At 37.6% G+C, this 13,615-nt stretch overlaps 1 pseudogene; it reads left to right on the plus strand.

Annotated features, from left to right (window-relative positions):
* Positions 1 to 3,267: 3,267 nt before the first annotated feature.
* LOC131226368 (DNA-directed RNA polymerase V subunit 1-like) lies at positions 3,268 to 4,709 on the plus strand (annotated as a pseudogene).
* Positions 4,710 to 13,615: the final 8,906 nt, after the last annotated feature.

The following is a 13,615-nucleotide window of genomic DNA, read 5'->3' on the forward strand; positions in this document are numbered from 1 at the left end:
TTCGGTTCGTGGGATTAGAAGGGATGGGAAGGTTTAATCCCCAGATTGGCCAGGCGTGCCAAACAGACTGGATATAGCAATCCAGGGATATAGCAATCCCATGGATCTCAAGACAGTCCACTGACAACACCATCATTACCTAGAAATCCATGCCATCCATCCTAATACCATTCAATCCCTTCCAATCCACCCGGCCAAACGGGCCCTTAGATACTCTAACAAGACCATGATAGAGGTGGTGATAATGGACAAGATAGCTTTTTCACTCGCATAAGATAAGGTCCTAGATAGGAATTTTGGCAACCAAGAAAAAAAAGATCCTTGAAGCAGACCCTAAGAAGCTGGGACAAGATACTTCTCTTCTACCAAGTCTATCCAACAAAGAAAAATAAACAAGGAGCAGCCCGCAGTTTTTAAATGCTAAGTAAATTCCTAGCATTTCAATAGCAAAAGGAAACGAACCAAAATCGCAACTTGCTATGAGAAACTAATGAAAAACAAACAAAAAACAACAATAAGGCCACTGAATCCTAGCTTTTTTAACATAAGATGCCTTAAAATGTAACCGAAAGGAAAACAAACACAATCTAATTCTCAGGCAATATCCGACCAAAACTTAGATATAACTAACTCTGCATGGTCCTGCAACCCCATTTAGAAAAAAAAAAAATCGCAAGGAGAGATGAAATGCCGACCTTCTGCTTCTTGAGCCTTTCATTCTCTTCTTCCAGACGTGAAACCTTGTTCTCCAACTTGTTCGTGTATGCCTGCCACAATGAGGAATAAATTCTCAGTCTTAAAAAAATAGAAAATGGAAGTAACTGGTTTTCAAAACAAGCAACCTGATTTTCCATTTCATTTTTTAATGGGTGCATGGTTGTATGATGAAATCCATGTTTTTATGTGTGTATATGCATGCATGAATGGATGGAGCATGGATGGATGGATGTATGCTTGCACGGATGGATGGATGAGGTTTGTTTATGAATGTGTGTATGCACGCATCATGATGGATGGATGGATCCACGATTTTCTCCATGTTTCCCTGAGTCAACGATATGTGCTTTTAGGCTCCATTAAGGGAAAATTTATTATTCCTAAATATGCAAACATGCATCTTAATATTTAGTTAGAACAAAATCTAGGCTTGTTTTTTGAAAGGTCAAAAGATATTAGTACCTAGATGCATGGTGCAAAAACAATTGTCTGACTGGCACTCATTTGATTTGATGCACCAGGGCTGATGATATATTTTGACTACTCAAAATGGCTGGAAAAGATCAGGGCCAAATTACCTTGTTGTGCATGTGCAACAGAAAACTGAGATTGGTCGTTGATGACAGGGAATGAAGAATCGCCAATGCAATCCTTGTTCTAAGACAAATAAGAAACTTAAGTATCATGCAGTCCATGCAGATTCACAAACTGTTAAAAGAAAGCCAGCTATTGGCCAGTGTTAGGACTTACTCTTTCATACACATATAAGTTTCCATCGGCATGAGCAACGACAAAAGTGCCTTCACTTTCAGGAACCCATGCGATGTTGGTGCATTGACTGTGGAAAATAACATTTGCAGCTTTAGGCTAACAAGCACATGAGATCTTCTATAGGAGCAAACAAGCATCAAGTCATCTAAGAAATTGCATATAATAAACAGAACCAACAAGGGATGTAACCATTAACATGTTGAAAGAAGTTATAACCTAATACAATATTAAAATGCTTGCAATCTGCTTTTCCTTGCCTGGCTATGTAAAGAAGACATTTTATCTTTTAATAACCAAAAGAAGATTCAGCTTTCATTAAAAATAAAAAATAAAAAATCTCTTCCTTTTCTTTTCCTTTCTTTCTTTCTTTTTCCTTTTTTTTCCCCATCTTTTAAAGATAACCAAAGCTTTATAAAGAGAGAGAAAATGGTGAGAACAAAACAACATTAAGGGAGAGGCAACAAGGAATCCACGGTGAGTGACCTTCTCACTGCTTCCTCTTTCGCACGAGTATCAACAACCTTTTTTGTATCCATTTGAAAATTATTTCTGCAACTACTCCTTGAATGCAGCAGCAACTCACAATGAGAATTAAGCATTGAGATGAAGATGCGCAATGCACACACACGCACATGTGAGCATCCATTGTCATCAAATTTCCCCTTCATAGAGAAGGGTTGTTTTATTTTTGTGAGGACGTACACTTCAGATGTAAGCAGTTACTGTTCAAGCATGTCAATACTAATAATGTGAGCTTTTTCTGATGGAAAAACATGTTGAAGGGTCTTTTCCTACTTTTTGTTGATGAGAAAAAGTTTGTGCATTCTCCTAGTTCCTATTGATGAAGCAGAGGTGTAGGTTCCACCCCCAACTATTGTCGATGAGAAAATGGTGGATTCCAACAAGCAATCCTTACACTTTTCCAGAATTTGGATTCTTGGCAGAAGAAACTAGGTGAGCATTGTGAGAGGAACATGAGATTTCCACTTATTACCTAAACAAGAACTCAAAATTGGAATCCATCTTTCAATAATTCTCTTGAAAATTATCATTGGATGATTATTGTTTTTTTTTTTCCCTTTCTTTTGCCTTGGATTTTACATGTCCTTCGTGTAATCCATGGAGATGCAAAATCATGTACCATTTAAAAGTTTGCACAAATGGGTTGGTTTAGTTATCATCTAGTGCATGAAAAGATTTTTTTTTTTTTTTTTTTTTATAATCATTTTAGTGTATACAACCTGGATTCTTGTATACAAAACAGATATTTTTTTTCCATTCAAATTAACTGCAGTTTACTACACCGGTTGCATTCTTCAGTTTGCTGATTCAGTTTTTAACACATCAAAACTGAAAGAAAGATAGGCCCAATAGTTGAGCACCTCTTTCTTGTGGAACCGAATGCAGTATAGTACAAGTATATTCTGGAACTATCTTATAAAACCCATGTTAAGGAAGTATGTTTGACAGATGAAGCTACCAAGCAATAATTTCAAAAAGGGAGCAGCCACAATTTACACCCACCTTTGTCACTAGCATACAATCAATTTTTCCATTTGGGAATTGAAATAGTACAAAAGCATAATATTTTAGCTTTGTGTCCAATGCATCTCACAACTTTCTGTGACCAGCTGTGGTCCTTCATTATGGTGTAGAGAACACACAAAATAGTCACTTAAATACATCCAGACAAATCACAGTAGCACTTCTCTAACATTCAAAATTTTCAAAACCGAATTGGAAAAAAGAGAATCAAAGTAAACTAAATCAGATTTGAAAGTTGCTCAAATCATAAATAGGCGTATTATGGACGGAGACATTGTTTTCATTAATAGGCCACCTAGTACTCATAAACATTCATTACAAGCATTTTCTGTCTATGTGCATGACGACCATACTGTTAAGATCAATCCTCTTATTTGTGCTCCCCTAGGTGCGGATTTTGATGGGGATTGTGTTCATATATTTTATCCATAGTCTCTACCAGCAAAGGCAGAGGTTTGGGAGCTGTATAGTGTTGAAAAGCAAATAAATTGTTCTCATAGTGGCAGTCTGAATTTACAACTAGTGCATGATTCTTTATTGTCACTGAAACTCATGTTTAGGACCTTTTTCTTGAACAAAGCGACTGCGCAACAACTGGCTATGTGTGTTTCACCAGTTTTACCAGAACCTACTCTGCTTAAGGCTCACCATACAGGTCCTCTGTGGATTGTTTTGCAAATAGTACATAGTGCTTTACCTGCATTTTTTGACTGCTTTGTGGAGAGGCATTTGATCAGTAAAAGTGAAATGGTGAGGATTGATTTCAATAGAGATTTACTGCAGTCATCATTCACAGAGATTGTTACTTTTGTTCTTGACAAGAAGGGAACAGAAGAGGCTGTTAAGTTCTTTAATATGTTGCAGCCATTGCTGATGGAGATTCTCTTTTTAGAAGGATATAGTGTTGGCTTGAATGCTTTTGACATTCCCAAGGCTGTTACTGAAGATATAAAGAAGAAGATTTAGGACATATCACCTTTGCTGCTTCACTTGAGATCAAATTACAATGAACTTGTAGAGTTGCAAGTGGAAAGCTACCTGAAAACTGTAAAACTGCCTATCGTGACTCGTATTCTAAAGTTATCTGCTTTGGGTAATTTGATAGATTCTAAAAATGATTCAGCTATCAGTAAGGTTGTTCAACAACTTGGCTTTTTGGGGCTTCAACTTTATGACCGAGGGAAGTTTTATTCAAGGCGTTTGGTTGAGGATGTGAGTTTCTACTTCCAAAATAAGTATTCTGTTAATGGTGTTGACTATCCTTCTGAGGCATTTGGGTTAGTTAAGAGCTCCTTTTTTCAAGGTTTGACCCCCTATGAAGAGTTGGTCCATTCCATATCATCCAGAGAAGTGTTGATCAGTTCTTCCAGAGGACTTACTGAACCAGGAACTTTGTTTAAAAATCTAATGGCCACACTTAGAGATGTTGTTATCTGTTATGATGAGACAGTGAGAAACCTCTGCGCAATTCTATAATTCAATTTGAGTATGGACAGGTGGACGAAAATAGTCCTGGAAGTTCTCTTGCTGGTGAACCGGTTGGTGTATTAGCTGCTACTGCAGTATCAAATCCTGCATATAAAGCAGTTCTTGATTCTTCTCAGAGCAACAACTCTTCATGGGAATCGATGAAGGAAATACTTTTGTGCAAAGTTAACTTCAAGAAGAATCAGTAGGCCATTTACAGCAGTTCCTGGTTCAGTAAGTCCTATATATAAAGCAGTTCTTGATTCTTCCTGTCGTAGAATTCCCCTTATTCACCAACCACTCTTTGAACTGCTAAACACACCCTGGAACCTACATTTCATGAATAGTTTCTAACATCTTACATCAGAAAGTCATTTAGGCTGCATTTGGCTCATGAGCACAGGCATAGAAAAACAAATTTATGACTTTGGAATTTCTACTCTTAGGCTCTTAGTAGGTTTCTGTAAATTATGAAATATGAAGAAAAATCTCTTTAGTGGCAACCAAATGTACTCTAAACTAATAACCATTAAAGCAGAATAAAATTATATACATCAAAATTAAGCCAAATGTACATCACAAAATTATCTACTTTCAAAGTTACAATATCAAAATTAGTTTTTTAAAAAAAGAAGTCCAAACATTGTATATTTTTCATTTCTCAACAAGATGAGAAGTGTCATTAACCATGAAGTGAGCAAGATAATTGCAAATCCATACGCATAGGGAACGTGTAAAGTTGCAAGTCCATCCTTCAACACATATTACCAATACAATTGCTCAATCATTCACATCTACACTGGTCCTCAATGCACCCAAAATCTAGAACAGTTGAGCAAATTAAACACAAAATATTTCATCTGTCATGACAAACAGCAAAAGCAAAGTAATGGGGAGAATGTTTATGCAATAATGAGTTCAATCACATCAGGTTATCTATTGTGCTGAACTTCAAGAAATACAAAGAAAATCCAGAAACTTTCACACAATGTAGCTTTTAAATAGATACAAAGATGCAATTACATAGCACACAACTTCTATTAGATGAGATGTTCATTTATTTAGTTTCTTTCTTAGTTGTGAGCACTGATGGCAATAGATTTCAAACACATTAACCATTTATATTGTGTCTAATTAAGAAAAAAATGTATGCAAGGTTTAAAAATCAGTTTCAATGTACCATATTGTCACCACTAAAACCAGGTCATATCTCCCTCTATCAGGCCAATACAATGGATGAAACTAGTTCCATCAGGCGATGCATACTGGTCTCAGATGATACTTAAAATCAGTTCTATAGCGCTTTGGGTTACATGGGCATCATGTAACAGGGGATACACACAACTTGGGTCCCATCATCATCGCCTTCTCCTTGCTTTTTTGGGCTGGCAAAAGTTCAAAGTTCAATGATGGGATGCTTAATATCAACCCTCCATCCAAGTCTGGGTCCCACCCAGCCAGCACATCATGACTAGGTGGAACCTAAAATACTTGTTTTATTTGATTTACAATGCATTTATTTATCATGCCTATTCAAATTACTTGAAAGATCCAAAAGGAAAAAAAAAAGAACTATTTAGCAGAAATAGATGTAGCTAAAACTACAACAAAAAGCCAGGAAGATTACAACTATCTAGCTTGAAAGATCCAACCTTATATGTACATATATGTACATATATAAATACTTAAACATCCATCCGACATTAAAAAAAAAAAAAAAGAAGGATTGATGGCGGTAAGTATGCAAACCTGCTGAAATGTAGCTGATCATATGTATTTTTCAGCTTCATCTCAAACCTGTGAAATATTCAAGCACAATTTGAGAAAAGGAAGAAATAACTGAGAAATGGATAAGTTGCAATTTGAGAGAGGGAGGGAGATGGGCATACATGTCAATTCTCAAGGACACTACAAACTGACAAACTATCATCAATTATAAGATGCTAACCCTTCTACAGAAAGTAGAGATATTGAAGCAAATGATCTTTCAATAATTAAAAGATATGTTGCTAAAGTGTTTGATTTCACAGATATTCAAAGCATGTATTTTTACTATTTGTCAAAAGATAGGGATATATCAGCCTTTTCGCTTCACAATCCCACAACCATTTGATGGGCTACGGACTTGGTATTTCATCTCATGAAATCAAAATAACTATTAAATAAGGGTAGCTAATGACCTGCTTCTTCTTTTTCAGCGACTCCTCTGCAGCAGCAATCTTATCTGCACACGCTTTTCAAGATCAGATAGCATGCTATTTTCTCTCTTCCCTGAAAACCAATGCAGTCCTGCATATCAATTAACAGTACTTTTTATGTGTAAAGTAAATTTCCAAAATTGTGATGTTTCCTAGCATTCACAGTTGGAAAGTAGCCATCAGTCACATGGCAGCAACGTTGCTTTCCAGTTGAACTTGAAAGGAATATTGCTGTCATTTGGAGCTCAGGTCATGAATGATTAGGGAATTAAGATTTGGTTATTTCCAAATTATTAGGCTAACAATTGCAGAGCTTTGCTAAGCAAACACGCATGTGCAATAAAGCTCATCTACATGCCACAGATGTGCCAACATGGCACATGGATGCAAAATCCAATCCATCCAATAGGTTGGTCCAACCCTGTACATGTTTTCCCAAAAAATACACTGGTCCACTAAATACATAGGCCGCAAGATATATTGGGGCCTATGCCAAGATTGGAAATAGGTGGATGTGTTAGAGAACCTCAGCCAAGATTTTCAGAGCTGTAGATTTGTTTGGATCTCGGATCTATCATGCCATGCCGACACATGAGCTTTATTACAACAAAGACCAAGAACCACGCAGGTTAGGATGGGTGAGTTGGTACAAGTTGAAGGCTCTAAAAGGGCAAGAGGAAGGCTCAAAAGGAGGTGGATGGAGGTAGCAAGAAAAGTCTTGATGATCTACAGTCTAACTGAAGGACTAGCCCTTGAATGGAATGGTGGAACAAGATTCATGTAGCTGATCCCAATTACTTGGGGTAAGGCTTAGATGATGATAATGATAATTGCAGGAGTTACTGGAAAGGAACTCATGAGATATTTTTTGTTTCAAAATTACAGGTATGGCATTTCCATAAGTGGATTTGCATAAGGGCTGCATCATATTGAAAGATTAAGACCTCCATGGCAAGACTGCTCCTTGTCAAGGGACACATAGTTCCGTTTCCAAGGAGGGGCTCAAAGGCATGATATAAGCAACAAACAATGAAAACAAGGAAAATGAGAAAGGAATATGTGTTAAGGATTTGGAATAGAAGAGCAACGATCCCCACTTTCATAAATAAGGCAGATTTCTCTTGTTTTGAGCTTGTTTTCTGAAGCCAAACTACAGTGTTTGATCTATTAATACTTTGTAAGTACTAGCTTCTTGAGTTTATTACTTTGATTATCAAGCACTGCAATCTCGTTCCAGCAGTGGCGGTAGTGCGGAATATGTAACAGTTAAATATCTCCATCAGCATTCTCTTGTAAGAACAAACAAATAAATTTGTCTAAAGTTGGTTAAAACAGATGGAAGAATACCATGTGCAGCTGATGGAAAAAAAATCCATCTAAAATTGTTGAAGAAAGAAGTTAAACATAATGATCAAGATGGAACTCTTAGATCAGCTTATAAAAATTTAAGCTCCCACTGCTGTGAGTGATGGTTTCCTAGTCTGGTTCAGTGTCAGCTTATAAAAATTTAAAAGCCTGCGAGTGTGCTTGCAACATTCAACCTTCAAGCATTGCACATGCAACTACGAAAAAGTGTACACACACCATAGCCTACATTTGTTACCATACATTTGGCATGTCACTAAAATTTCTACAAATACAAAATAGAACAAAACAAAACAAAAAAGCAGCAGTATATTTGTTGATTTTTGAATATGTTGCACCTGATAGCCATTTTATTTAGCTTTCAGCAGACCGACCTATCTCAATTTGAATAGTATTATGTAGATCAGATAGCCATTTTATGTATAAAATATATACATACTAAGTACGCATGTGCATAAATATTAATGGGCACTATTACCAAATTAATATTAAGCATAGAATATTGTCTGGTTGTACATGCATGTTATGTTATGTTATGAGAGAGAGAGAGAGAGAGAGAGAGAGAGAGAGAGAGAGATACATGGATGCATGATGTGCGCATGTAAAGAAAATAGCGTTCATCAATGAATATTGCATGGTATTTACTGGATGTGAGGTTTGGAGCATATCCTTTTGGACGTACTCCTAAAGTTGGAGATCCGATCTTTTGAAATCATTCATAAATTCTTATGATGGGCGTTGATTGTGTAGTGTTAGTCAAGAAGAGCCAAAGGGATTTACGTTCCATGCACCCAACGTGTAAAGGCAAGTAACTAATTATGCCAGAGACCCAGCAATCAAACTATCAAAGTGTAGTCATCCCTCAAACGCATGACACCTTTGTTAGAAGGAATCCATTGCCCCTTGAATGATATCTTGTCTCTATCTTCTTATCACCTTTCTTTCTATCCTTTCTTATATCTTTTCATCTAAATGTAATTAAAATCCAATGTTAAAATGAAAGTGGACCCCACGTAGTGGATGTCTCCTTCAAATCACAAATTGGCAGCAACATAGAATATTGTCCCATCTTCATGCACGACACAAACGATAGCTGGAAACCAAGTACTCTTGAAAGGGATGGAAATTAAAGGGTGATTCCGTGCATCTAGAGGCTGGGCCTTTTCTGTGTTTCATTTTCATTCTGAACCCGCCACACACGTGGATGAGATCTGAACCATTCGTTTCATATTCCCAATAGTGAATGGGCTGTGGCCCAAAAAACTCAGTGTTTGAGCCAATCTAGCCCTTTAATTGGTGGCATATAAATCTAAACTAAGAGACCAAAATCACTAACAGCTCGTCAATCAAAAAGGCCCATTTTTTAGATGGTTAAGATAATCCTATCAAAGGTAAATTTGGTCAGTGGCTAGTAATATGGATGATCCCATGTGATGCGAGGTTCAGATCATGTATGTTTTATGTGCGAGGTACACAATCTAGCTGCTCAAAAATGCAATGTGCCACCATGGGCAAGGTAGGCCGATTTTATCATATCAGCATTCAACAGTGACTAGCTTTCTGTGTATCCCTGTGCAACCTTACCTTCAAGTTCGAGAGCTCATTTTCCACGTCACGTCATTCTTCCAAAACGAACCAAACACATTCATTTCGCCAAGGTAATTCAGCAGCACGAGGCTTGTCTCAGTCAGCGATTACTACCATCTCGAATTAAACAGGTAATTTTAATTTGAGATCAATCGGCTTTAGCATTCATTTAATAAGCCTCATGATCAGAACCTAAGAATTACCCATTCCAAAACTTTAAGTGGGCCATGTGGCATGACTTGAGAGGTTTTTAGGGATAATTTTCAAGGGTGGCCACCTAAGTGTTGAACCAGTCTGATTTTTGAAGTCTTGTCTAAATAAAGGTGTACACTATTTCTAGTGAAAAAGAAGCAAGCAATGAATGTCTAGGTGCAGATGCTGATGATCTTTACGAGGAAAATAGATACATGGAGTTTTGTCCTTCACCGGAGCTCAACTCAGCATCTGAAAGGCCAACGTTTGATGACTCTGCTGAGATTCAGAGCAACTTGGAGGATACGGAACTTGGAATGGGAAAGCTAACATGTCATGTTGGGGACAAGCTGCAGCTGCAGAAGTGAAATCAAATGATTGGGGTGGCTGGGATGTTGATAAACATCCCAATTCAAGCAAAAATGATATAACACCATCCAAAACAAGTGTTTGGTCTAGTTGGGATACTAATAAAATGGAAACATAGGCAACTCAACCTATCCAATCATCAGATTTGCCCGGAACTAGTTCTTGGAATAGTATCGGAGATGCGAAAAAGAAGCACCATACACAATCAGATCAGTCTAATGCCTGGGGTGGCTGGGGCGGTAATAGTGTGGGAGATGCGGAAAAGATGCACTAGACGCAAGCAGATCAGCCTAATGCTCATGATGGCTGGGACAGTAACAGTATGGGAAATGCGAAAAAGCACCAGACACAGTCAGATCAGTCTAATGCATGGGGTGGCTGGAATAGTAATAAAAAGGAAACACGGGCAAGTGAATCTAAAAGACCAACAGTAGAGGAGTTTCCTAGATTTAATTCTTGGAATAGAACGGAAGTGTAAAAGAAGCAGCCCGTTCAATCTGATTAATCTACTCCCTGGGGAGGTTAGAAATCAAATGATGCAGGAAAATTTTTTTTAAAAAAAATCAAACTTTGTTACTAAAAATCCAACAACATACGAATTCAGCGAAACCCATCACAGAAACAGTACTCAAACTTTAAAATTAAAAAAAATAAAAAAAATCCCCAAAATAAAATCTTTTGAATTTCCAATCAGCTACACCAAAAATCAGTTTCAAACAGTAGTTGAGAAATAGTAGGTGTTTTTCCCTACAGGTTAGAGAAATGCTTTACACAGGTCTAGGTGAAACAATTTGAGAACAGGGCAACAACATCATTATAGGTTCTTGAACACAGTAAATATCCTCTTGAGGCCAAACCTTTGTAACAATACTACAAACAAAGCCAACTACTGCATTCATTAAAACAAAGAAAAATCATATCAAAAATTAAATGATTAAAGATGGACATTAAAAGGATTAATTTGTTGTTACCAGTCCTGTTGCATTTTGCAAAACCAAAAACCACTCCCAAGAGGACTCAGACCTTTTCGAAATGTCACTCTCTTTCCAATATGCCAGCTTCTCACAACCACTAAATTCCCACCTCAAGGAAAGAGATGATGAGTTTGCAAAAGCCCTTCCTAATGAGGTGGATCTATGTTGATTGTTCCCCTCCCATATATCAGGTTAGTCCACTCATGGATGGGCGAAAAAAGTATGAAAGAAACAGAGAGATTAAATGTACAACAGTGGTACATGTTATTGGTTGAAGCATTTCTTCAAACAACTAACCAGCAGATGTCAGCGGCCATGGACAACCGCGGATATGGCTGCCGCTGCTTGATAATCGAAAGGGGAAGTGAGAGAGAGAGAGAGAGAGAGAGAGAGAGAGAGAGAGAGAGAGAGAGAGAGAGAGAGAGAGAGAGATGAAGGGAGAGAGATTGAGAGAGAGTACCTTCGATTTTCTCTTCTTTTAAGAGAGGCTGGAGTGGAGGGACGTTGGAGAGAGAGAGACTTTTGGGATTTGGGGATGGGGCGCACGATTTGGGGATGGGGTGATTTGGGAGATAAGAGGGAAGAAGGGTTTTTGGGAGAGAAGAGGGAAGAATGGTTTTTGGGAGAGAAATATTGGCGCGCGCGATTCGGAGATGGGGCGATTTGGGAGAGGAGAGAAAAATGGGTTTTTGGAGAGAAAGAAGGCGGGCGCGATTTGGGGATAAAATTTGGGAGGCAAAAGACCCTTTTTTTAAAAAAAAAATTCCAGCGGCGATGGCTCATCGGTACACGGGCAGCCACGTAAAAACGCCGCACATTTTGTATCTACACGGGCGTTTCGTTGGGGCCGCCAGTGAGAATCCGCCGCTGATTATGATATTTCTTGTAGTGTTTAGGTGTCCGACTCAAGAGAGCAAATAGTGAGTAGTAAGCATACAACCTAACAATAGTAAAAGCAAACAATAAACCACAAACTAAGGACTCACAATGTAAAGCAATAATCTGATCAAATATGAATCAACACTGCTCTGGATGCTGTAAGATTAAACCATCTTATAAGTTCAAGATCAGATATGTATCAGCACTGCTCAGGATGCTACAAGATCAGACCATCTTATAAGTTCAAGATTAGATATGTATTAACATCCCTTACAAATAATATGAAAGCATCAAATACAGATTTTCGAAGTTTAATAAAGACCAAAACTAAATTCTTTTACAATATAATTTCAGGTCTGACTCTAAGTTCGACACAACAAGAAAAAATGACAAAATGAATCCCTATCCCACTTAATTGGGGTAAACTACATGAATCCTGCTCCACCATTCTACTCTCTGAAGGGCAAGACCTTTAATTAGTTGGATTATCAGTCATCAAGTCTTTTCTTACTACTCCATCCATGTCCCTTTGGACCTTCCCCTTGCTTTTTGAAGCCCTCAACTAAGTCCAAACTCAATCTGAGTTCAAATTCATAGAATTTCATGATATATCAAACTTATAATTTACAATTTTTGCATATTCAAATTGGTTCCATTATTATCTACATATTAATATGCAAGCACTAATACTTTGGTTAAATGAAACCCAAGATAAATTGTTTTGCTCAAAACCTTTAACAAGATTGGTGTAATCTAGTTCACACTCAGTCCAATTCACATTAATATTTACACACTGTGCTGATTTGAAAAAAAATTACAAGAAACTTTCTCATACCGTGATAAATAAGTATAACCTTGTGTTCAACCTCGTCATCGAATTCAGTCTACATTTCTATCCCTCTAATGGTTACAGGTCTCTGAAGTTGTTGATCTTCCCAGTAGCATTATCAGTAGTAAGTTGTGATAACTTCTTGTTCTATGGCATTGACATCGTTGTTCCATCATTGTATATCTGCAATCCACATACATACAATCTACATAAATGGGACTAAAAACTCAGCTTACATGTGACTTATAATCCTCTAGGTTAAGCCTAAACCTGGCCAAGGTGGACTGATGGGGACATCACGCGCACACGCACATGCACACCGCCCCCTACGCACGTACACAAGGAGAAGGAGGACCCCACCATCGATCTGGATTGATGACGACGTCCAGGGAGGGCCTCCTAGCTAGAAGACAGAGTTTTGGTTCGTTGGAGTAGGCCCGATAGTCAAGTAAAGCCCATCATGGGATCTCATGATCGTGACCCACTAGTCTGATTAATCTCATATTTTAGGTTTTTCTTATTAATGTTATTTAGAGTATCATGGATGGTTTAGATTTCTTTGATTAGTTTTTATTTTTGTTTACTTCATCGCCAAGTAATAGGTTGAGCACATAGCGTGAGTTTTGGGGTATAGGGTTTTCCTATAAATAGGCACCCTTTGTAGGTTTTTTCATTGAAACTTAATAAAAATTTTACATTTTTCTACTCCTCTGAGTTCTTGA

Source organism: Magnolia sinica, chromosome 2 (genome assembly GCF_029962835.1).
Source record: "Magnolia sinica isolate HGM2019 chromosome 2, MsV1, whole genome shotgun sequence".
Lineage (NCBI taxonomy): Eukaryota > Viridiplantae > Streptophyta > Magnoliopsida > Magnoliales > Magnoliaceae > Magnolia > Magnolia sinica.